Source organism: Mastigoproctus giganteus, chromosome 13 (genome assembly GCF_048544385.1).
Source record: "Mastigoproctus giganteus isolate SK-2022 chromosome 13, ASM4854438v1, whole genome shotgun sequence".
Classification (NCBI taxonomy): domain Eukaryota; kingdom Metazoa; phylum Arthropoda; class Arachnida; order Uropygi; family Thelyphonidae; genus Mastigoproctus; species Mastigoproctus giganteus.
The window spans coordinates 111631770-111654730 of NC_143587.1; the positions used below are offsets into that span (position 1 = coordinate 111631770).

Sequence of the window (22961 nt, forward strand, 5' to 3'; positions counted from 1 at the left end):
CCACCAGAAAAAGTCTTGTCAAGTTCCAGAGACCTGTTTCACAGTTCATAGTTTTGAGAAACACTGCTTTGCATATCATGTGATTAAGTTTTGTCAGCTTACAGATCAGAATGCCAGAGAATTTATTCAGTTTCAGTTATTTGATTACTATCTACTTTTATAAGCTGTGTTTATAATTAGAAATGGATGAGCTATTGCAATGCTTTTTTTTTTTTGGAAAATTTGACAACTCATTCATTAATGGGCACATCATCTGAAATGACCTTAATCTGTAAATATATGTACATACTTGTGAAAGAATTAAAGATAGGATTGGATGATGTTTTAAAAGAATTTGTTAAGGAAAGTAATATTTGTGTTATGAATTTCTGTAATATCTTATTTTTATAGTATTTAATGTGATACATATGCGCATTATAAATAGCTTGTAGAAGCTGGAGGTAATCTGTACTCAGCCCAACTCATGGAAGTTAAGCTTTTTAAATATCTACTGCCATTATGAATGTGATATTTTATTTCTTAATGTTCACAAGAGAATAAAATGTTAAATTTTTATCAATGACTATAGCTTTTAAAAGTTAGTAATAAAATTTAATTATTTTCTTATCCATTCATCAAGGAAATCATCCAGTTCAACCACTTAAGTTATGTGAAGTGTTTTCTTTAAATAACCTGTTGACATGGATATATTTTATTTGTGGAGTGAGTGTACAGTATTATAAAAACCAGTGGATAAAAAAAATTGAGATTGTCATCAACTGGCTCAAGCTATAAGCACTTAAATTTGGGATGAAAATTATAATCTTTGTGCCATTATGAAAGCTGTTTTATCTTTTTTACACAATTTTATCTTTTTTTTTTTTTTTTTTCTTTAAATTATGTAGTACAAAAAAAACTGGCATTTGTATCTGCATTGCAACAGTTCTAAGATCTTATCTTGAATTGCTGTTTAGCCACCTGTTTTACTTGAGATAATTGTCATTGTTTTGCCATATATTGCATTTGTGGTGTGTCTGTGAGAATTTATAAGGTAGTCTGTGCATTGCTGAAAGATCAATAAACTTATCTTTATAAATACATACGTATAATACTCTTAACATAACAATAAATTAAGATTTCTTTTATTTTAAGAAAATCAACATTGTCAAAGATTGGTTATCTGCATAAAGCTTGTTCCAGTTGAAAGGCAGTCTAAAGCTTGTAGTCACCACTCCAAAAAAGGCAGTAACACTATCTAAGCTAAAAGGATATAACATCTTGTGAACCAATGCATTTCACTTTTGGGGAATTCTTATTCCTAGTGCACTCAGCCCAACTCATGGTAATTTGAATAGAACCGCACATTTTTAGGAAACTTTTTTGATACCAACCTCATTGTGCACAGTCCACCATAATCAGTGCACAGAGATCCAGTTGTAACTGGATCTTTGACATCACCTGTTACAATCATATTCATTAATTTTACAATTACAAAAGGTCCCATTTGTTACATTACCCAATTCATAATACCTACCTTACGATTTATTTATTATTATTTTTGTGTGTGTGGATGGAAATTAACATCAATGGCCATCTTAACCATTTTAATTTCCAATTTAATAATTACCACTTCATGTTGATATTCTTTTTAAAGCAATAGCAAAACTTAATTTTCTTCAATATCCAATTCAAATGATAATTGTTTTGTTTAAAAATTATCAACTTCTGTAGTTAACCAAATTTCAACAATTGTTACTGTGTTTTCCTTTTTGGAAGATACCATAGCAGAATTAGAACTCTATCTTACTGCACTTACTTGGCAGTCTTTTTTTATCATTTCTCCAATTTTTTATATTAATCATAACTCTTGGGGAATCTGTCTTTATCTACAGTGATTGCTGAAAATTCAAGTCAAGTGTCTTCTTCCATCCAAAAAGTTGATTTGCATCATCAACAGGTAGGAAGCATAACTATAAGATAACATCTGACTGTATTCTCCAGATAGCTGAATCCACAATGTTGACTGCTTACATATTTAATTAAGGGTAGCCAGATTTTTGGCATCACACTTCACAGTACGTGTATTTTTCATGGATACTAAAATCTCAAACCTGCACCTTCCTTACTCACAGGCACATATGGTAGCCGCCAGCTTTTATTGTTTCCTTGGCACCCACTCTTCTTTATTTTATTTATTGTTTTTTTTTATTTATAAACATGTCATTTCTTCAAAAGTCATCAAATAGGGCAAAAACATTAACAGCTTTAACTTTCAAAAATATAATCATATTCACTTATAGTTATATTAAGCCAGAACGTTTGTAATTGTTTATTTTATCATAACACAGAATTGAAAGTGTTTTAGATGATTCTCATAAATTAGTGTTCAGGTTTAGTATTATCATATTTACCTATGAAAAACACAGATGATAAAAATAAAATCATTTCTAAATCTTTCAAAAACAACTAAGATAAGGTGCTAGATATTTATTTAGTAGGAGGGGGAAAACAAGTAACATGAAACTTTAAACAAATGTATTGTTGCTGCTTATCAGTACCATGCTGTTGTTCAAGAAAAAGCCAAATAGCTTCATCAAAGACAGCAACAATTCACTTGACAGGTTATCACATGCAATTTCTGTTTAAAACTGAAAAATCACTTCAGGAACTGTTGCAGTAAAAGTTTGACTCTAATTAGGAAGGTAGAAAAAAAATTTAGATTTTTAATTTTTGATTAATGGTTCATGTGGGAACATTATTTTCAAGGGTCACCTGTCAGTGACCTGCTGTTACCTCCAGGTTAAAAGGTAAGGCAATACTTAGATGGCAGGTAGCAGATTATTCTTTTTTGTGATGTAATGATATCACCAAAAAGTTAATTGCAAGTTGTTACTTTTTAAACAAATGTGTTGAAAGTCAAGCATTACCAGTAGAAACCATTTTAAAAGCAGTTTGTTTTGCTGTGTTAGGATTGCTGTATTAACTAGTAATTGAAATCCTGCGGCTGCAAAGGAAGGATAGGATAGTCCTGTTAACCTATGTGCTTGCACTTGAGAATTTTGCTCAAGATGTTCCTTTTCCTGTTTTTGTGCTCTTTATTTGTTTTTTTTTTTTTTTATCATAAATTGTTGTGTATAAAGGTTAAATTCTGCTCAGAATCTGACAGGTGGTTGCTATATTCACTTTCTCCATCATTGCAGCCATTTTCATCATTGGAAAAAAAAAACCTCTTCTTCCCTTGCTGTCCAAGAAAGAACTGTTTCTTCCTTTTGTTACTCTTCATATATTCTGTCCATTTTGGCCAATTTCTTACCTCAAGATATCATTCTAAGGATAAAGGAAGCAAAATCTGTCAATAGAGAAAATACGCAATCCAAAAAAATGCAGAGAAAAAAAGAGCAGAAAAGGTTGAATGAGTTAAAACATGACTTGCCTTTTAAGCAACACGAGGATTCGCACAATGAGAGAAATGCTCACAGGCAGAAAAAGTGGGGTGGAAACTCTCTCTCTCTCTAAGGATATTACTTATCCTTAGAGAGATATAAACCAAATTAGTGCTTGCAGGTTATGAAGTTCGTTTGTGATTAGTTTATTGCGAGCGCTGCAATAAAACTAATTACGATAAAATAAACCCTCAAACATTGCAATAAGTTTGTCAGTATCGTTAGAGATTTTGTGAAAACAAGTTCGTTAGGGCACTGTATTATCCATTATATTGTGTTGTGTTTTTCCTGCAAGTTTGTACAAGTGGGTTGTAAAAAAAAAAAAAAAAAAAAAATCTAAAGAGGAATGGCTAAGAGAAAATTACTAAAATAAGAGGAACTGAGAGAAATTGCTGAAATTTACAACTAAGCAGAGTTAAACTTCTCACAGACACACTGCTGTCGAGTTTTTTCAGAAGTTCAACTTTATCTCTTATGGACAATGTACGGTGTTTGCAGTTTTCACCATGAGAGACACTTCCTTTATGCATTGGAACCGTGGCTGGGACTAAATGTGAGCAGCTTATGACTTGCCAGTGTTTACTAGTTTGCGTCAACAGCTGATGCTACAACCAAAACAGTAGCGGCAGGTCGGTGTGCCGACCCGAAAAATTTGGAATTATGTTTGCGGAAATTATGTCTGAATTAGCGGTGGAACCGGATTAGTGATGGTCGACCTGTATTACTATTGAAAAACAGCTCTTGTGTGAGCAATGTAAGTTTTCTGTTTGACACCAGTTTTTGTAATTTATGATACAGCTGCCATTAGATAAATTTCCTTGAAAATTTGTTACTAGATATAAAACTTCAAAGCAAGAATGTATATGTTATTATTAAAGAGCTCTTGCCACTTTTAGTATTAGTTTAGTAACTAGCAGCCAGTGGGCTATTATTAATGTCAAAAAAGAATATATATATATATATATATGCACACAAAAAGGAAGTTATAATGTGATTATTTTCTGTGTTCAGAAGTTGAAGCAGTCATCTTAACTGAGCAAATCAGTTACAACTACCTTGGTTTACTTCTACCTTATGTGCTGGAATAAATCCAGAAAATTGTAGTTTCCTTCAGCTTGCAAGCCTTAGTTAGGGCAACTGACATTTGTTTATATCAGGAATAGACTAAAAATGCCTATTAGCATTTTTCTCCCCGTTTGTGCAATAAACTAACAGATTTCTGGAATTAAGAATAAAGTGTGTGCTGTATTGATGTTCATTAAAAACTTACATTATGCTCTCCAGTTAACTAATTTTCTCACTATCCTAATAAAAGCTGGATATGATTAGTTGGACTATTTTTCATTACATTCCTTAACTCTCTGTTGCTGATATGTCATCTGACAGATTCTTTATATATATATATATATATATATACAAAGGGTACTAGTAAAGTTTTGCAATACAGCTTTGTTTATTTAATTTTTTCAAAGTAATTTCCTCTACATTCAATACACCTCTCCATCCTCCGAAACCAATCTTTAAACCAGTTCTGCCAAGTTTCAGTAGGGAGTAAAGCACACTCGTTGTCCCAAGCCCGTAGAAGGTCCTCATCACTGGAAAACCGCCTCCCTTTTAGCTTCATTTTCACATGCGGGAACAGTGCAAAGTTGCAGGGAGCAAGGTCTGGATTGTAGGGAGGGTGCTCGAGAAGTTTCAGTCTTGTCGTGGTCAAATATTCGGTGCAGGCTTTGCCGCGGTAAGCTGGAGCATTATCGTGATGGAGGTACCAGGTGTCCATTCTTGACTTTGGCCGCAGGTTCTTCATAGATCCAATGACTTTAGGCAGGCATTGTTCAGTATACCACTTAGCTGTGACTGTCTTCTGCGTGTCCAAAACGACACGTTCCACAATTCCACTCGATTTGAAAAATACAGCTATCATTTTCTTCTTTACAGATCGGGATTTTCTGACAATTACGGGTGTGTCGTCATCATCATCAAAGACCCAAACTTTGTTTTGAGCCTTGGTCGGCAGATCGTAATAGTACAGCCAAGTCTCGTCACCTGTCACGATGTTGTTCACATACCGAGATTGTCCCTTATCAAACTTTTTTAACATCTCCCGGCACCAAGTCACACGTCGTGTCATCTGCTCTTCAGTCAGTTGATGCGGCACCCAGAGAGAACAAAGTTTCTTCACGTGCAAATGATCTTGCAGAATCGAACGAATTGCTGGTGCATTTAGGCCCAAAGTATCCTCTATCTGTTGGTAGGTCACTCGCCTGTTTTCGTCAAGCATTTTCCTCACAGCAGTGACGTTTTCCTCCGTAACTGACGTTCGTGGCCTTCCCGGCCTCTCAGAATCCTTCAGAGTGAAATTTCCCCTTTGGAATTCTCTATACCACCTGAATATCGTTGTACGATGTGGACAATCATCATCTAGTGCAAGAGTCATTTCTTCTAAGCACTGGTCTATGGTTAAACCACGCACGAAATTATACCGCAAAACTGTCCTTATCTCATTTCGTGACCACAATGCCATCGCAAGCACTTTACACTCTCACTACTAATGAATAACTGAGCCCATCGACTTGGTGCGGTGGCTACTATGCACGTATGAACATGCAACAACAAGCAGCTTCCTGTGATTCATTGTTGCGTCATATTGCAAAACTTTCCTAGTACCCTTTGTACAGTTGGACCTCTATATAATGAAATCGATCATTCACCTGAAAAAATTCGTTAAACAAATTTTGTTATAAAGAAATATGACCTTTTCAACAATGAAAATACTAATTCAACATTCAGAAATACTGTATAGTAAAAGATGGAAAATGAATCAGAAATAAGTGAGAATCAGTAAATTTTCTGACGTTTTAAAACAATTAATTTATTAATACATACATATTAAGAAATGACTAGTTACGTAATGCACACAATATATTAGTACACTTTGAAGAATTATGTCGTAAAATATTTGATTATTTTTTGTTGTATACTAGATTTTACTGTACGTCATTCGTAAAAATTTTCTAATTTGTTTAAACACTCAAATATATTTTTTGCCACATTTTATTCACACTGAAGGCCTCTATTGCAAAATTTGAAATGCTTCCAACACGTTTGGAAGGTTTAATATTGCATTCATTTTCATCCAACCGATTGTCAATATTGCCACTAGTTCTTTGAATACTCTCCAAAATGTTCAAGCCACTTAGATATTCATCTACTGTGACATTGTTATCAACTCCTAAAATTTGTCAAGAACAATTTCTCCACTGACCAATGTCATTTATTAGTTCATCGCTGTTAATTGGCATTTTAGCAAAATCTGCTAATCAAAACAATTCCTGATCATTGTTCACATCTTGATTCCACAATTTTGCCACCTCTGATATGCAGATCTATGCCAGAATCTATAGGTAGGTTGGTTTCTATTCTCAGCATAATTTTTTTTCAGTATGCACCTTCGGTAATGCATTTTCAAATTCTTGATAATGCCTTGGTTCATTGGCTGCAGTTTAGACGAGGTATTTTGAGGGAAGTAAATGAGCTTTGCACTTGTAAGTTTTGAAATTACTGAGTGAAAATTGGCAGGGCAGTTGTTGACCAATCAACATGATTTTTCTGTTTTCTTTCATCATCTTTCTGTTGAAATTTAAAATCCACTGTTCTATCGTGCTTGTTTACTTTTGCCTATTACCAAAAGCTTCAGTTTTTCATTACCAGCTATATTTGGTATAGCTGGTAATGAAAAACTAATTCTCTCATTACTATTTTTCACCTACACATATATTACCTTTAAAAGTCGGTGTCTTGTTCGGCAAATATTTAAGAAATTGACCTGTTTTATCAACGTTCAGTATGGGCTCTTAGTCCATAATTTTTTTCAAAACTGTTTCTTTCCAACGGGTACAAGCTTCAATTGCAACCCCACTTTCACCAGAAGTAAATTTTTCGAGTAAGCCCTGGTGCCTTTTGAATTTTTACAGCGAACCAGAACTGGCTTGGAGTGTTTTTTTGTCCCAAAAAAGATGCATATTCCACATCCTTTTCTTTTATTAATGGCTGACTGGATCCCGTTTCCTCAAAACATTGAGAATCGAGACCAATTTTTCAGAATTTTTTTTAACTACTCGCTGGGACGTGAAATTTTAAAGCGATTTATTTTCTTTCTTTTTTTTAACGCCCCAATGTACACTGTTAAGCACTTCCACTTTTTCCACAAGGTTACTTGCACAGCAGCTGAAACAATTGATTTAGAGACCACTTGTATCTTCCATACAGAGACTGGTGAAAAGTGTTGATGAGTCATTTCTGCAAAACAACAAATGAATTTTTGGGATAAAGGAAAATCGCTCTCTCCTAATTCTCTAATAGGGTGCTTAGACAGAAAACAAGTTGATCAGAGCCAATGTCGCTGTCAGAATATGCCTTATTTTGTCCTGTGGCTCTGGACATATAGTTGACCGGCATGACTTCTTGGTACAATAAGGCAGTTGTATAGGCACCATTAAATTAATGGTACAGGCACCATTAAATTATAGAATGCTCTTAAGAATTAAACCCTTTAGCTCTTAAAAGCTAAAGTGATTAATTATTAATCCTTTTTAGCTCTTAATTTGTGCTTTCTACAGCGTCAGCTCTATTGCCAGAAGTGCAAACAATTGCATACCCAGGTCTCTTGACACCAGTTCATTATATGGAAATTTTCTTCCTTATACAGAAACTATTTTGAATGTAATGACCAAGGGGAAATCAAAAAAATTTGCTAAATAGAAAATTCACTATGTGGAAGCTCGTTAAAGAGAGATCAGACTGTATTTGTAAATGAAATCAAATTCCTTCCACTGCTCACCAAAATCTCTTAACTGGTTACACGGTATTTTCTGACCTCATTTTAATATGCTATTAATTATAAGACTAATTTTGTGTGTGGGGGGGGGTAAATGGATGCCAGGTGAACAGAAACATGTCTTTCTTCTAGGCTAGTGGTTCCGAAACTACTGAGATTCACGTACCCCTACATATAACATATGTATTTGTTATATGCATGTATGTATATAGGGTGATTCCATGTCAAGTTGCCTAATTTTGAAGATGATCCCTGCTCGACCATCTTCAGTTTTGTTGAAACTTGGTGTAGATGTTTAAACAGGTTTCCAAAGAAGCTGTGCAAAAATTCAGCTCAAAATACAGTATGCTTGAGGCACCAGCACCTTTTTTGTGGAGGTCACTTGTGTTATGCAGAGCAAATCACAAAAAAAAATTTTAGTTTTAAGTGTTACTGTTGCACAACATTGAGAGGTATCGCTCTGAAACTTGGTATGCCTAGTTAACTCTGGCAGGGAATGCAAAACGTTTGGTGTCCAGGCTCAAAAACCTTCGCATTTTTTACAATGCGGTCTAAAACTGGCACCAAAAATTTGTCTCAAGCAAGAATTTTGAAAGTCATTATACGAACCTTTGATAGCTTCTTCTTTGGACATTCCATTTAACATCTGCATGAATTCAGCCTAAATATGAGTTTATACTTGTTTTCTGGCTGAGATATTTTCCTTCAAAGATAGACTCAAAATTTGACCTATCTTTAGAGGCAAATATCTTAATGTGGGACACCTTCAGTTCTCTCATTTTTGCCACCATTGGAAATAGCAGGTTTTAAGCAACAAGAATCATGATTTTTCAGTTTTGTGTCTTGCTACTTAATGCTTAAAAAATGGCCTTAAACATTTTATATTTTCCACATAATATTTGCATACTTATTTGATGGCAAAGTTTCACATCCCCTTAAGGACAGAACTATTGCATTTACAAGAGTGAAATTTTCTGCTCAATTACTCTGCCCTTTGGTTTAAGGAGAAAGGATATATTGCCAATGCACAAAAAGATCTGTATTATTGCATGGGTTTCTTTAGTGCAAGTTCCCAAGCCTGAAAAGTGGTCTTTATTCAGGATTCCAAGCATAAATGTTCTAAAGATGTTCTATTAGTTGAAAGAAGTTATAACTGCAACAAAATTTATTTAAAACACAATACAATTTGAAATAAGCAAGTGATGTTAAGATATTGAATCACTGCTTCTTAATGGACTGGAATTTTTCATTGATGGTTGATATTACTACTTCAAGCAAGCTATATTGTTGTCCCATTGTTGTTATTTTTGGAGCTGGAAGATTGGCAATAATTTGTTGTTCAAGAATCTAGCAGGCCAGTGAAATGAGCAAGCTGCTCCATGAGGATGCATGAAATTTACCAAAACATCACGTTCTTCAAATGAAATTTCCAATCCACCAATTATTGTCATAAATACAGGCAATGTATTGGCAAGGTTGTAAATTATCAATTGGCACATATTGAATATTGGTTTCATTAGTTTAATCTACATGGAACTACAAATGATGATGGTGTGTCATTTGATACTCTGCAAACACTAATCTGTCTTGCATCAATAGGAATGAAGAGAATGATTTTCTCTTGTTCCAGCAATAGTATGACTGTCTTTGAATCGTTTCTCTTGAAATGGCCTTGCTCAATTTCCTCTTTAGAAACAAACAAAATTTTATTCCAGTCACATGCTTGTCACAAAATTCAAACATGTTTCTTGGTGTCAGGATTTGGTTTTCAGTTGGGCACTGGAGACTTGCATGTGCTGCCAATTGTTTTATTGTTCCACCAATTCCATCACGTGGTGACTTGCTGTGGATAGTGCCAAAGAAATTCCATTCAGCACCGATATCAAAATCCTTCTGATGATGACACAAGTTAATAAAATTCTTGAATTTCTTGTATTGATCTGCAGAACCACCACTGAAGTAGTAAATGTGCCTGATTTCTGTCATGAAACTTCAAATATTCAGTTAAGTTGGTTAGCAAAACATGCAGTGCAATTGTGTCATGTCGAAGGCAATCACTGATTATGCAGAAACTTGTATTCTGAAGTTCAACATACCTGTAATAAATGACAAATGGATGCAATGTAGCCTGGCTATTCTCCCAGTGGAACCCTTGAACAGCATCTTGCACAATAAACGAATAATTTTCTGCAAAATCTATCAAGATGACCAATTCTCCTGTCATTAGGCTTTCCTTTGTTGATTTCAAACGGTAGCTTTGATGTTTAGCAATGTAGTGATGACAGGAAAGGTTAAATATCTTTGTACTCAACTCTTCAATAAAATCTTCTGTTGTTAATTGCTTTGTGTCCAGTGTATCTCTGTCAGTGTGTATCCATTGCTTGAATTCAATATCTTCTGGTTCATTGTTTTCAAAAATATTCTCTATAAACTTTTTTAATTCATCTATTCTTGGACATTTTTCACACCGATGAAGCATGCAATTTTTGACTCCAAATCACAGACTGTTTTATCAATGAGAACCTTGTGATCACATTCTACAGGACTTGCTGCTAGCATTAACTTGACATTTTGATGGATTGTGCATACACGTACAGAATGTGTTCCTGGTGCACCAACTGTGACACACCACTTAGGTCGAAGTTCATAAAATTTTAAAAATCCAATGTCAGATCCATTTCTAGCTTGATAAGTTATAAACATTTTTCCTTTTAAGTTGCTGAGTAGTAGTCGCTTTTGCATTTGCATTTTTATTCCATCTGCATTTCTAATGGAAATGTAATCTTTCTTTCCAGGGCATATCGGACTAAATACACCATTTTCAAAAAATTCCATCACCTTTTGCTTTACTTTCTCAGAAAGCTTTTTTCCAGGTATGGCCATGATTCCTTCTGCTTTAAGTTTTCTAGCTTTCTTGACCATTCTTTCTGAGATACTAAACTCTTCCATTGTTTTCTTTATGGACCAACTAACTGGGGCTAGTGTTAATATTTGAAGTATTTCTGAATGACTTGATACCATCACCTTTTCTTTTAGCAGCTGATTGTAATATAAGCAGTTTCCACACTGATGATTTGCACTTGGCTCCATGATGTCATTTGAATTCATGCCACCAATAGATTCAATTTTACTGGCAATTACATCTTATACTTGACTTGCCTTCCTTTTGGCATAGCCTCGCTGAAATTTCAGAGGAGAAATACCAGTAGCCATTAAACTTTTGTTCAAGCTTTCAGTCACGTGCATTATCTCCGGCAAAATCTTCTGATTCCATGGCTTTCATGCTGTCTGATAAGTGTACGTTTCTGAAAGCAATGAAAACTTAACCTTATTAGCCAAACAATAAAATATGGAGAAACAAAATAAACAAAAAAATTCCATCATGAAGATAAAACACATTAATAACAGCATGGTTCAAATATCAGCTATTTATACATTTTTTGTATGATTCTAGAATGTTCATCGGTTTTTTTTTTTTTTTTTTAATTCAAGAATATTCTATAATTCTTGGGTATTCCAGAATTCTAGAATATACTCTATTCCTAGATTGTTCTAAACATTAGGAAGTGTTCTACAACAAAAAAGATCTTGCAAAATAACAATACGGCACGTAAAACTACTTGATGTTTAGGCTTAATTTAAGGCCTTAAGTGCAAAGACACAAAAGATAAACCATGATCCTTGTAGCGGAAACTTAGCTCTTTCCAGTGGGTGGCAAAAACGAGAGAATTGAACATGTCCCACCTTATAGGTCAAATTTGACTTTCATGTTTTGAGTCAATCTTTGAAGGAAAATATCTCAGTCAGAAAACAAGTAAAAGAGCTGATATTTAGGCTGAATTCATGCAGTTGGTAAGTGGAATGTCAAAGGAAGAAGGTACCAAAAGTTTTTATTTCAAATTTATGACTTAAAAGTCTTGCTTAAATTTGTCGTGACAAATTTTTGGTGCCAGTTGTAGACCACATTGTGAAAGATGTGATGGTTTTGAGCCTGGACACCAAAAGTTAACTAGGTATACCAAGTTTCAGAGCACTACCTCTCACCGTTGTGCAACAGTAATACTTAAAAGTTTGAAAATTTTTTGTGATTTATTCTGCATAACACAAGTGACCTCCACAAAAAAGGTGCTGGTGCCTCAAGCATACTATATTTTGAACCGAAATTTTGCACAGCTTCATTTGAAACCTGTCTAAACATGCACACCAAGTTTCAACAGAATTGAAGATTGTCGACCAGGGATCCCTAGACCACTTGACATGGAATGACCCTATATATATACACACACACACACGGTCGACCACCATTTGGTTGGACACCCCCCCCCCCTGGAACTGGTCTATGGACCCCAGTTTGGGAGATGCTGTTCTATGCAATTCTCATTTCAGCGTAGTATCTGTATGATGCCAGCGACAAATGTCTAACCTTGCTGTGGAGCATAGATTTTGCCAGCTAAACATGAACGGCTGACAACAATACAGGTGTTCATGTTGCTTCTGCCATATGCCACTCAAGCATCTGGGTTTTAGGTCTGGGGAATCAGTGACCATAAATTCTAAAAAAAAAAAATATGTCAAAATCTTTATTATTTTGTTGGTTTCTCTTGTTTATTTTATTTTTGTTAATTGCATTTAGTTAATCATAATTACTGGATCACTGTTTTGAGTTCAGTAAAAAACCTAAAAATATAATTTTTTATAATTAAAGTAGAAAGGGATATTAAATTGATAGCACACAAGTGCCTTTGTTAAATTGAGGGTCTGGATAAACAAAGGTCATTCAATAATGAAATCAAATGTTATAAAACAATGCTGTTGATAGTTTAGCATCTATACCAAGAATATTATACTGTCTGTCATATATCTGAAGCTGAATTTTTTTTAGCCCATGTTAAAAAATAAAATAAGTATTTTAATTAAATAGGTAATTTTTCTGGTCAATTTTTAATCTTATTTTAACGTATGGAGTGGAGAACTGGGTAAGAAATAAAGGGATTGATCAAAAATTAGAAGCCTCAGAAATGAGACTAAGAAAACTAAATGAAATTTACAGTTGGAAGCAGTGGCAAGACCACATGACAAAACTATAAAGTCTGAGTATCAAATATCTAATTAAAGATAAGCGAAGAAAACTCAGCATGATATGGATATTGTAGAAGGGTTTAAGATTAGCTTAACAGATATTTGAAACAGAAATGGAGGTATAACTGCTTGTAAGTAACCACTTGCAAAACAAAGGCAACAGTTAACCTTGAATCTTTCCTTAGTTGTCTGCCAAGTCACATTCCAACACTCATTCCACTGATACAGGTTTTCATTACCTTGTGTTTTTGCAGTTTGTCAGGAAAATGACAGTCAAAAGAATCAAATAAAGAACTTCAAATTTTTAACAAACCTAAAGAAAATACCAACTGAAAGTTGATGGAGGATCCAAAGCTCAAACGGAGTTGTGTCGAGTTAATGGAGAAGTTATAATGTACGATCACTCATCGGTGAAGACAGGATATTAGAGCTGGAAAAGGAATTAGAAAATGTGAATTGGAATATCATCGGTTTGGCTGAAACAAGAAGAAGAAATGAATCATTTATAAGTTTATCAAGTGGAAATCTGTTGTACACCAATGGAAACAGTGAAAGGAGTGAAGGTGGAGTTGGGTTTCTGGTCCATAAAGATTTTAAAAACATTTTGGAATTCAAAAGTACATCACCAAGGGTGTCAAGACTAATACTCAAGATTTCTAAAAGGTACAAGCTAAAGATTATAATGATTTATGCACCAACATCGAGCCATGATAATAAAGAGGTTGAAGAGGTACACCGAAATTGAGAGTCTTCTAGATGAGCAGAAAATCCACTACACTATTATTATGGGGGACTTCAATGCTAAGGTTGGAAAAGGGCAAAACAGAGCAGAAATAGGAACTATAGGAAATTTTGGAATTGGTGAAAGAAATAAAAGAGGTGAAAGCCTTGTGGAATTTGCAGAATCTCAAGGACTGTCAGTAATGAACACTTTTTCAAGAAAAGGGTGAACAGAAAGTGGACATGGAAGAGTCCAAATGGATTAACAACTAATGAAATCGACTTCATCCTCACTAACAGAAGATATATTGTGAATGATGTTACCGTCCTGAATAAGGTAAATGTTGGATGTGATCACAGAATGGTGAGATGTACACTTGATATAGATGTAGGAAAGGAAAGGAAAAAACTGACTCGAGTAAATAATACAAAGGTCTTTGAGATAACAGAGGAGGAGAAAAAGCAGTATGTACTGGAACTTAAGAACAAGTTTGAGCTTCTGCAGACTGCTCAGGACCAAGATATCAACGAGGAATATTACAACTTTCTGAAAGTGATAAAGCTCAAGAAACCTATAGGGAAACAGAAATCCAAAGAAGAAAAAATTAGTCAAGAAACACTTGTCATGATGAACCGAAGACGACAAATGAAGAGCAAGAAAAACACTGACAGGGAGAAAATTGAGTATACTGAGTTATGCAAAGCCATTAGAAAGAAACTCAGAGAGGACATAAGAAGATTTAACACAAGAAAAGTAGAACAAGCATTAAGGGAAAACAAAGGATTTAAATCAGCAGCCATGAGCAGTAATACAGAAAGACAAATGATACTGAAACTGAAGAATAGCGATGGTGTACTTATAAACAGCAGAGAAGGCATAATTCAAATAGCAGAAGACTACTATAGAGAATTATACAAGGAGCGAGGGAATGATACCAGCAGTGGGGAAGATGGATTGCAAAGTAGCAACACATACGACATACCCGCCGATATTCTTCCTGATGAGGTAGAACGTGCATTGAAGAAAATGAAGAATAGGAAAGCCCCGGGGGAAGATAAAGTTACTGTAGAGTTGTTAAAATTGGGAGGAAGAGACATACCACAAAAACTGGCAAGGCTCTTCACAAAGTGCATTAGAAAAGGTGTGACGCCTAAGCAGTGGAATAATGCAATCATAGTTTTGCTGCATAAGAAAGGAGATAAATCAGAAATTGGAAATTATAGACCAATTAGCTTGTTATCCCACATCTACAAGTTGTTCACAAGGGTCATTACTAACAGATTAGAAAGAATACTTGATGAGAATCAACCGAAAGAGCAAGCTGGCTTTAGGACAGGATTCTCAACTATGGATCACCTTCACGTAATATCACAGCTAATGGAGAAAGCAAACGAATATAAAACACCATTATGCCTGGCATTTGTGGATTATGAAAAGGCATTTGACTCCATACAGCATAAGGCAATGTTTCAGGCACTGGAAAGACAAGGCATAGATGCCGCATATATTATGATTTTGAAGAAAATATATGAGAGTGCTACCTGCTTTATTAGACTAGACAAAGACAGTAGCAGATTTAAAATCGAGAAAGGAGTTTGACAAGGAGACACAATATCTCCAAAGCTGTTTACTGCTGCCCTTGAGGAAGCTTTCAGAAGATTAGACTGGTCGCAGAAAGGAGTCAATGTGAATGGAGGGTATCTAAACCATTTACGACTTGCAGATGACATTGTGGTCATAAGCCACGATCCCAAAGAATTAGAGGAAAATCTTAATCAGTTATGCACAGTTAGTAAGGATTTTGGACTAAAGATGAATATGGCTAAAACAAAAGTAATGATGAACAAGTATGCCACGGAAAGGGAAATAATGATTGAAGGAGCAGTAATTGAAAAGGTGGAGTCATATACTTATCTGGGACAAGTTATTAGCTGTAATAATGATAAATGGCTGGAAGTCAAGAGAAGAATAAATTTTGGATGGATAGCATTCAGGAAATATAGTCACATACTGAAGAGCAATATCCCAGTTTGTCTGAAACATAAAATAATGAATCGATGTATACTCCCCACCATGACTTATGGAAGTGAAACTTGGGCACTCACCAAAGGAATGGAAGAGAAGCTGAGAACTATACAGCGAAGAATGGAACGAATTATATTGGGAATCAGACTGTTAGATAAGAAGAGAAACACATGGATTAGGCAGCAAACTCAAGTAAAGGACATTCTTATCAAAACTAAAGAACTAAAATGGTCTTGGGCAGGACACATAGCTCGAAGACATGATGACAGATGGACTAAGAAAATAACAGAATGGTACCCAAGAGGAGTTGGAAGAAAACCTGGAAGACAAAGGCGGAGATGGATAGATGAAATTCATGAGTTTTTGGGTAGTAAATGGATGGCCAGTGCTCAAAACAGAAGGAACTGGAAAGTTGCTGGAGAGGCCTTCATCCTGCAGTGGATTGAAAATGGCTGATGATGATGATGAATGGAGAAGATACTGTGTCGAGAGCTCACGTGTTTAAATAGCATAAAAATTTTTAGAAGGAAGCGAGGATGTGGAAGACGATGAATGACCAGGCCATCCAATATCCATGGAAAACTGATGAAAATGTGGACTGGGTATTAGTTAGGAGTGATTTTTGTTTAAACATTAGAATGGTTGCGTCAGAACTCAGTATGGACAAAGAAAACATTAGACAAATATTAACTGAAAATTTGGGAATGAGAAAAGTATGTGTTAAGTTGGTGTAAAAAACTTTGAATGAAGATGAAAGATTGAGAACTCCAAGTTTGTGAAGATGTTTTGAAAAAAAAAATTGAAGATTCAGGCTTTCTGAGTACTGTACACTGAGTGGACAGAAATCATGGGTACCTACCCAGTAACAGTTGGACCCACCTTTTGCCCGGATAAGGGCACTCACACAGTGAGCATTGAGTCCACTAGTTCACGAAAGTGTTCCACAGATATTTCCATCCATGCTTGCTGCACCGCTGTCCTTAATCCCATTGTATTCCAGGGTGGAGGATCCAAAGCTCAAACGGATTTTTCCACAGGGTTCATGTCCAGTGAACAGGGAGGCAATTCCATTAAAATATGCGAAATGCTCTTCAAACCTTGTTCTAGTCAGAACCTCCCCACAGTTGCACCACGGCTCTGTGGGGAGGTGCATTGCTCTGCTGGAAGAGTCCACTGCCCTGTGGGTGCACAATGACTATGAAGGGATGCAGATGGTCTGCAAGGATGGACACATAACCCGGACTGTTCAAAGTTGAATACGTACCCCAAACCATTACCAACTGTCCACTTGCTTTAAATGGGACTCATCGGACCAGGAGACCCTTCTCTGATCATCCAAGGTCCAGTGCCGATGTTCTTTTGCCCGGTTGAGGGGGTAGAGTCATGGTGTTAGCAATGTGACTGTGATGAGTCAGTGGCTTCCATAACCTATTGTGGCTAGTGGTCACCTGATGGTCTTGGTGGAAACATTTCTGGCATCTCCCTCATTGAAGTTGGAGGTGATTTGTACCACTGTTGCTCTCCGGTTGGCTGGAACAATGTGAGGCAGACGTCGGTGGCCACGTTCATCCATGACCTTTCTCCGTTCACAGCGCTGTCCACGCTGAGATGTTATTTCGGAAATGGCATATTCCTGATACACTCTTGATACTGTCAAATGGGGTAGTGCAAGTTTTGTACCACCTCCGCGATAGTGATCCATATGTCGGGCACCCATTATCATCCCTCTTTCAAAGTCTGTTAATCACGACGTTGATCCATACTGACATTGAATTACGGTCTACGTGAATGCAGTGTACCTATATACCTGCCAAGTGGTGGGTTTGTCCACTAGCAAGAGAGGGGACAGAATTCATGGTATCCCATGATTTCTGTCCTTTCAATGTAATACCTTGTGATTAAAGTTGGCTGTTCCAATACAACTCGGTAACTAAAAGGCAGTCAATGCAATCCTCGAGACAAAAAAAAAAGCAAGAATGTCAAAATCAAAAATGAAAACCATGCTGCTTGTTTGTTTTTTTTTTTTTTTTTTTTTTTTTTCGATATTAAAAGAAGTCCCGCCAAATCAGATTGCCAATTGGATTTATTACACTGAAATTCTGACAAGGCTACATGAAAAATTCAAAGGAAAAGATCTGAATTGTGGGAGGATGGTTGGATTTTCTAACACAATGTGCTCTCTGCTCACCAGTTTCTGGCAAAAAAATATCTGCATTAACACGCACCCTACTCTTTATGGCTTTCTATAAACTGAAAAGTCTACTTAGGGAATCCATTTTCGGTCCATTGAAGACATTCATCAAAAAATGACAAGTGTTAATAAAAGGACTTGTAGAAGATGACTTTCAGAACTGTTTCTGTGCCTGGAAGAAACATGGAATAGTGTGCACAAGCCCAGAGCAATTATTTTATAAGGTAATAATTATATTATATTTTTATTGTGTCAGTCTTGTTATTTAATAGCCACACTCTGTATTCTTGTACATGTTTCCCTAAACATTAAATTTTTAATCATTTATTTTGTATTAAAAAAATAAGGCTCAGTCAGTAACATGTTAGGGAGGGGAATAATCAAGGGTCATCAATTATTATGATTATACCCATGTCATTCAAAAGATTCATTTGACTATGCCCATTGTTAATAAATGTCAAATAAGTAGGAGTTCTCGAGACACATCTGTATTAGTCCTTGCTGGCGAAGTTCCCATATATCATTGATGTGATCTGTCCTAGCAGCCTGCCTGTAGTAATCAGAGAACCTTCATGCCAGAATATACAATCGCAGTTGTCCCCCACTATAGTGCAGTTCACTCTGTGTTTGTTCGCTATATTGCTCTGTATTTTTGATACCATTCCCCATAAGTGTCACTCTCTTGTTGAGTTCCACTCATGGGTGTGGTCTTTGATTTACTGGGATTATGTAGAATACTACTAGATCTCATACTTCTACCAGAATAATGCCTTGGGGGAGTTATCGATTAGCGGATGCCTGAGAGACCCATCAAAAAATAAATAAATAATAAATAATTGAATTCTCTTCCATTTGATTTTCCTGTAAACTGCAATTCAGTGTTATGAATAAACCGTTCCCCATTAATGCTGATTCACATTGATTATTAACAGATACTGTAATTAACGAGAAAACTAGCAAAATTATTATTAGCAATAGTAGTATTGGTAAATGATGCATTAAAGAAAGCTTATACAGTACCAGCAAAAAAAAAAAACTATCTACTTCATCTGTCCATCTCGTCTAATACTCTATCTAATCTTCCTTAAATTTATTAAAACTACCTGCTTCCACAACACCAGACAATAGTTTGTTCCAGAAATCAAGTACACTTTGGCTGAAAGCAAATTTTTGCACATCTCTCTCTGCAGCCATCCTTTTTCGCATTATAGCCTTAGTTGCTGATGCGCCAATAAAACTAAACCAAACTAAACCATCCTTTTTCAATTTCAGTGTGTCCTCTTGTGTGAATTGTCTGAGAAAGATTTAAAATACCATCATCATCATCATCAATTTACTCAATCCATTTAAAGCCTTAAAACGTCTCAATCAGGTGTCCTGGTGCTGCAATTTCTGGAACTGAAGTCTTTTATGGTAAGAGTACTGTTTTGTGTTTGTTCTTCACTGATCTGGTTGCTTTCTCTTGGAAAAGACCTGTATGTAATGCTTAAGATGTGGCTTAACCATTGCTTTATACAATGGGATAATCTCCTCTTTGTCCCTACTGAAAATGTTCCTATATATCGTTGAAAGAACCCCATGAGCTGTTCTGGCAGCATGTCTGCACTGCTCAGAGCACTTTTTTTGAACTGTATAATTACTCCTAGGCCTCTTTGTTCTCCACCACTTTGAGTCTGAGTGTGGTACCACCTAATTGGTATGTTAAGAGAACTGTCATCGGCCATTTTCTCTCATGAGCTTAATCATTATCACTGCTTTGAGCCTTTTGCTTTGCCCTCATTTAAAGCATCGTTCTAATCAAAATTTATGAATACTGCACCAAACTAAGAGATATGAATATACTATAACATAGTATACAACTTTTTTTTTTTTTTTTTTTTAGGAGCATTAGCAACTAAGGCCATATTACTCGGGGGATATGCGGTGGTCATTCCCTGACCTTTCCGCATCCTCCATATTTGGTGGGAATGGGTTCAAACCCCCGTCTAATCAAGAAGCGTAGTATATAACATGGGTGTAGTACAAACTATATCAGGATTGTTTGGCTGCAGTACTTGTTACGCTATTTTAAGTTACATTATGTACTACAGTTATGTTATAAGATTGCATTCATATCGCTATATATTTATAGTTTATGGACTTCAAATATAGCTATACTCATATGGTATTATGTAGAATACTACTACTAAATCTGATTTATATCAGTACTATAACAATGGGGCCAGACTGCAACTTTAATTTCTGAGCTATTTTGAAAACCAAGTAAACAACAAATGAACTTTATCAGGTAAACACAAGTATCAAGTGAGACATTACAAGTGTCTGTTAATTTTCTGTAGCTGTTTGTATTGGCACAAGTTTCCTGATCTTTAGCTATAAAATGCTAGTCACATGCACTATTTCTTGCATATCACAAAAATATACTCTTTATGATAAAAAGTCCTCCTGTCTGGAAGTATGAGAAAAGGAGCACTCACTCTGTTCTAATAATTGAAATTTATTGAAGTGTTATTTATATACTTTCTTGTTAGAAACTGTTATTTCCCAGGGAGTTGCTTTTAGCTGTATGCTGTGCAGTAGCACCTCAACAATATTGTTTTCAGTTTAGTGTTGGTTTCCAATTATTTTATATCGCTGAAAACTGACAAATCCAGTCTAAAAAGACTATATTTGGCACTGCATCTAGTAGTTTTGAGCAATATAAAAATTGAAAATCACAAAATGATATTTTAGATACAGTATTAGATACATATAATTTTAGGGTAAGTTTTCTTGAATAGATGTATTTATATTGCATAATTTATATATTTAAAGCTTATACATTACAGTTTGAAATGTTTCAGCTACATTTAATATTGTTATATATAGAAATCATGCCTTAAAATTGCATCCATAAGGGCTGGTCACATTGACCAGTTAAAATTATTTATGTTAATTCCTATGGATAAATCTCTCCCACTTAATGCCATAAAAACCAAGTGCTCTGTTTTTTATGGACACAATTAAGAGCACTAAGCAGGGGTGGGGGCCTGTACAGTACTTCAAAGTCATTTTCATTATTAACAACCTTGAGCTGGGTAGGTCCCAAACTTGCAACAAAGATTTAATTTTTCTAAATAAAGCTTGAAAAGAAGGCTTTGTTTTGGTCTCTAAAAAGGCAATTTCAAGGTAGTAAAAAATTAAATTATGGTTTGTAATTAATGTCATAAAAGGGCAAGAAGGCAGTGAGGATGTGCTGGCTACAAATCTCTTCTGTTCTTTTTGTATTTTACTGCATTGAGCTAGATTTACATAGATAAAAGGAGAGTACAATAACTTTGTGTGTGCGTGCGCACCTCAACATACGTAATTATAAAGGGCAACTGCATTATTTCTAACATAGCGGGGTGTTGCTAAAAAGCAAAACTCATTTGCAAAAAATGGCATTCTTACATACATTTTCATTTCAGTAAGACATCTTGTTTAACTTTCTCTCCTCTGTTTCTTTATGGTACCTTTATGTATAAAGTCGCCATGATCTTCCTGGTAGAGAATTGAGTCTGAATTTTTGGGTAATAGTAGCCTATGTACTTCCCTACCTCCTGCTCTGAATCAGAATGATGAATTTCTGTTTCATCACTGGATACAATATGAAAGAAACACTTGTGGATTTGTGTTATGCATGTGTAAATTTTCCTCACAAAGTTCAGCACTGCAGTGTGTGTGTGGGTGGAGAGGCATTAGCATTCTTGTTGCCCAAGAATAACTGACTTTTCACATGGCCAAACACTTGTGGAGAATGGTTGGTACCAGTTCAGTTTTTTTTTTTTTTTTTTTTTTTTTTGGCACTTTCATTGATCATCCCAAGCAGAGATCATCTTCTATGAATCGTTGATCCATAGTTTAGCCCAAAATTTTTTCTAGTATGAGAAGAGACTGTTAACATATACAGTTTTTGTGTGTTTATGAATAACTTTTGGTCCACTCCCTTCTTTTGTCAAAAATTTGAGGATGTGCTGGCTACTTTAAATCTCTTCTGTTCTTTTTGTATTTTACTGCATTGAGCTAGACTTCCATAAATAAAAGGAGAGTACAATAACTGTGTGTGTGTGTAACATATTTATATTCAAGGTAGATAATTTCATGAATGCCTCTAATACCATTATAATACTAAATGCCTTCTCTTTCTTGGTGATTCCCTTCTACCTTTCTCTGGATAACTTTTTTTTTTTTTTTGCTGGTGCAGCATAAGCCTCAGTTTTCTTTTCACCCTATGGCTAATAATAACAACAATTAAAAAAAAACAATGATTTGCCCGAGATTCAGCTGGAGTCCCGTAATTTACTGACACTATTTTGGAAAATGGATAATTTAAAGCGTTTCAGGTTCATTACTGAGACAGTCTAGTTCAGTTTCTGTTTTCTTGCCTAAGTTTTTTTTTTTTTTTTTCCTGGTGTCACCTTTGCATGAGTAATGTGAGCGTATCTGTTCATGCCCTCACATTACTCATGTTTACTCTGTAGGTAGGCTTGTTTGAATCTGGTCATAAACACAAATTGAACCCTTCCCAGTTTTTAGATGCTACTTTTATTGTGTTGATATTTATAAAGTCTTGAATTCAGTAAACACTAATCCACACTTAACACAGATTAATTCTTCATGAAATTACTGTCATAACTTCCTGCTTAAATTATCTTAAGTTAATGA

The 22961-nt window shown here is 35.4% G+C and overlaps 1 protein-coding gene across 8 annotated transcripts in view; it reads left to right on the plus strand.

Moving 5' to 3' along the window:
- The window catches only part of LOC150076362 (uncharacterized), a 98165-nt gene that overhangs the window by 70222 nt on the left and 4982 nt on the right, over positions 1-22961 (plus strand). The gene's annotated exons all lie outside the window — the stretch shown is intronic.